The 4,193-nt window shown below is 27.0% G+C and overlaps 1 long non-coding RNA gene across 3 annotated transcripts; it reads left to right on the top strand.

Moving 5' to 3' along the window:
* Positions 1 to 2,116: 2,116 nt before the first annotated feature.
* Positions 2,117 to 3,839, top strand: LOC145116718 (uncharacterized). Of its 3 annotated transcripts, XR_013712278.1 has the most exons (4): positions 2,117 to 2,251; positions 2,365 to 2,655; positions 2,729 to 2,953; positions 3,059 to 3,839. It is a non-coding gene; the product is annotated as an uncharacterized LOC145116718 (long non-coding RNA). The 3 variants fall into 3 exon arrangements; XR_013712277.1 differs by lacking the exon at positions 2,365 to 2,655 and having other exon boundaries at positions 3,107 to 3,839; XR_013712276.1 differs by lacking the exon at positions 2,365 to 2,655.
* The last annotated feature ends 354 nt before the right edge of the window (positions 3,840 to 4,193 follow it).

The raw sequence follows: 4,193 nt of genomic DNA, 5'->3' as shown, positions 1-4,193 counted from the left end.
TTTGTATAGATCTTGAACAAAGAATTTTATAGTTAACTCCTGTGGTTTCGAATGACCAGGAACCGTTGTCGCATGTATACAAATTTTCTGTTTATGTCGTATTTTTTTTATAAAAAACGGTTTTCTGCATTACGATCTTGTAATTTACTAGGACTTTCTCTATTACATTCAATGCTCCTCCAACTTTCCAACTTTTTTACTGCTAAAATATAGCACCTCAAGAAGATGGAAATATATATTTTTGAAACTAATATTAAGAATTTATGATACTAATCAACACATACGTTTTTATGGCTGATAATAATTTGACGCTGTAAACAACTTTTTATAAATAAATAAAATCTTATAAAGAAAACAAATTATAAACTAGAAAGGTTACCCCCGCTACGCGGGGGTCAGAAGCTTTCAATGTTGTTTCCGAATTGATAAATATGACAGACATAGAAAATGCAAGGATGAAAAGTCCGGGCTTTGCCCCGGACCGTTTTTTTCATGTTTTTATGAAAAAATGTAAAAGTTTTGACTGCAAGGACCAGAAGTGTCAAAATGGCTAAAGAATTAAAGGGGTAGGAATTAGCAACTTTTTAGAAAAGGGATCAAAGTTGTCAAACCGTTAAAGTTTTGTGGCCAAACTTTAAATATTAAAAGGTTCCAAAAAACTGTAAAAATATTGATTGCAATGACCAAAAGTGTGAAAATGGGTAAAGAATGAGGAGCAAAGTTGCCAAAAAAACATCCAAATTTAGTATTCGTAACTTTGAAGCCCAACAATAATACATGGTCCAATTCTGTCAAAAAAATAACAAGTTCACTATTCTTTTTCTTCATAACTTTATATATATATATATATATATATATATATATATATATATATATATATATATATATATATATAATAATAATAAAATTTGACTTTTCGGTTTCCGATAAACGTATTATTTATGCCCATTACCAACTTTTTATTGATAATTGTGTTTTATATGTTTTCAATATTATTTTTTATATAAAAAAAGTTTTCTGCATTACGTTTTTGTTTGTATTTTTATATATTTTTGTTATAATTTAAATTAGAATAGTATGTTGTTATTTTTATTTCAAAAGGTTCCAAATTTACTTTCAATTTAATTACAAATACAAACATTAAGGATTCAAGTCTCACTATAAACATAAGTGGAAGAATTTAAGAGTAGTTTAATATATATTTGTATTTACCGTTAAAAAAAATAAAAAATAAATTATTAACCAATCTTTTGGAGTTTATTATTATTAATTTATGTTATTTATGGAATATTTTTTTATCTTGATGTAATTAAGTAATTAGGTTACTTTAAAATACTATTTAATATTACATAAAGTATCAAGCTAAATTGTATAACTACAAACCCCTTATTTTACAATCCCTTTTTCAATTACCCAATAATCTTTTTTGATGCTCTGTGAATTTGATCCAACACACATAAATACGAAAAGCAGACGGAGAAATTCAGTTTCAGATTTTATAAAATATTACGTGTATGTTATTTTAAAATGAATATTATGATGGAGAGGAGACAACCAAATCGTCTTAGCAAATATCGATTATGAAATCAAAATAATTAGATAATAGTTCTCAAAGTTTTAGCAAATATCTGATCACGTATAAATTCATCTTATTTCTTTACATGGAAGTTAAAAATAAAAAAACATAAAAATCTTATGTTATGTTAAAATGAAGTATAAACTTAACCTCTTCCCCTAAGAAAACATAAATATCATAATAATATGTTCAATTTAAAAGTTGAAATTTTGAAATATTATATCTTTGTAGATTAATTTTTATTATTTAAAAGTACACGAATTATATGAATTAACAAAGATATCTTTTAAAACTTTCTAACACGTTAAAAAGTTAAATTTTAATTTAATGTAACGCGGCAGCAAAAATAATGTTATATAAAATTCGATGTCTTGGTTGACAAAGTATTATTCCAATTTAATGACAATTTAACTAATATAAATGAACGGTTCAACTCAAATGAAAACACTAACATCAAATCCCTAATAATGGAACAAATTAAATCGATAAAACTGAAAGCCAAATCAAAAAACCTGAAAACAAACAAAAAAGACTGCTAGACCAAGTTGATAGGAAAAACCTAGATCGAAAAAAAAAGACGAGTAAAAAAAAGATTGGATTGAACTTGGAATAACAAGATATGTCAAGACTGAACTTGGAAACCTATCTGTCATCGTCGAAATATTCAAATCTAGGGTATGCACCCAAAGAAATACGATAATTATCCTCTTTTTTTCTCATCTTCATTGGTTTTTTGTTTCAAGCCCTAATATCTATATTAAACTTATTATGTTTACTTTTATATGTAGGATTGGGGCAAAATTTTCTTAAGAAACTTTAAATTGATGCATTCCAATGGAAAATTGAAACTTTAACTGGTGATGTGGAAAACTTTAAGCTAATGTTACTTTTAATTATGAACACTTCTTATTTGTTTTGGTTCTTTACACTTTGCTTCTTCTGTTCATGGATTACTCTTTAATTCGGAGTTTTATAGTACTACTTATAAACTGGTTAGGATTTAACTGTGGCATTATAATTTTCAGTGGGTTTTGAGTTGTTAAAGCTTCAATTGGTTTCATTTTAGGTTGTGTTTGTGGGTGAGATTCATTTTTTCTTAATCATTTTCTGGCTTTAGATGTTTCCTTGAGTTTTTTGCCTTTTTTGATGTAGTGTTGGACTTCATATCAGATATCATGAAATCGAAAGGGTGGAATTGGAAACCCATGATCTCTTGTACAAGCAATACCATAACATGAACCGGTTGGAGTTTAGGTGATCACTCCCAATACAATGTTTGTGGTTTCATATGAAGTAATTAATTGACTATTTTTTAACCATTTGTCACAGGTTTTTGTATACACATGGAGTCTAGCTGCCTATCTTTTTTGCATTCAGGTGTGTGCATTCCATTCTAAAAATAACATTACTTATCAACTTTCTTTTGTGTTTTTAACAAGAAAAGGACGGCATTGTATTTAATATGATTTTCACACTTTTTAGGCCTGAATTCCACAACTTGAATTTTGAAAATTGGTTTTTCATCTCTAGAGCATTTAAGCAACAACATGAAGCGAAGAAGAAATTTCCAACATGAAGGGGAAGTCAGAACTCAGAAGCAGGGGCAAAATCATCAACAAGGGCTTTCTAAAAGTCCCCATAGCAAACTCCAACAATATCTTCAATATTCACTACCTCCCAACATCAAGGGTAAAACCGTCCAAAACTAAAAAACACTAAAAAATTCAACATTTTTTAATGCAAGATTGTAGTTCTAGAAAAAAAAATGTAAACTAATAAAAACAACATTAAGCAAAACATGTCGAAAATGGCATATGACACTTTAAAAAAATTGGATTTTTATCAATTTTCCAAAAACTAAGATTACCAATACAACTTTGAAAAGTCTCCTTAGAAAATAATTTTTGACTTTATTAAAATTAGATTTCCTGCATATTTTCCCCAAAAAAGGAAAATTGGCAAGAAAATCGATTTTGGTGGTCATCAATCTTCAGATGCTGCTTTAGGTGCCTATAAGTAGGTTGCTCTAAGTGGTGTTACAGTCTTACATGGTTGCCAATATTGGCTTTGGTGATGTTTTTTTAGCTTAGTCTGTACATTTGTTTGGTTTCTTAGTTAATTTTATTTTTTTGTACCTTTTACATACTATGTAATTAAACGAGTAGTAGTGTTTGTATTAAAATTGTATTATGGATAGTGTTTTATACATTATTAATTGTATTATGGAGAGTGTTTAGGTGTAAATTTTGAAGAGTTTTCAGAACATTAATGTTATTTGTATGGATTTGGTGATATCATAGCAAACTAATACCAAAAGAACATATTAATATTTGTATTATAATTTCTAATTAAAATTTTAAATATTTTGAAGATTATGAATAATATTTTAATTTCTATTTAAAATTATAAGAATTTTTTTTGGAAGGAAAACAACTTTAAAACCTCTTCCGCTATAGCAACCAACAAAATTCAAAAATTATGATTACTTTCACTATCTTTTAAAAACTATTGTAAATATGCTAAACACAATCAACAAAAATCATTATCTGTTTATATTTTTCAAATATAGCTCCATTAAGTTTTTTATCATCATATTTTAAAAAACAAATAAAGAATA

Source organism: Lactuca virosa, chromosome 5 (assembly GCF_052849685.1).
Source record: "Lactuca virosa cultivar CGN04683 chromosome 5, Lactuca_virosa_CGN04683_v6, whole genome shotgun sequence".
NCBI lineage: Eukaryota > Viridiplantae > Streptophyta > Magnoliopsida > Asterales > Asteraceae > Lactuca > Lactuca virosa.
The sequence above is the reverse complement of the archived record's forward strand: the minus strand, read 5'-3'. Positions and strand labels throughout refer to the sequence as shown.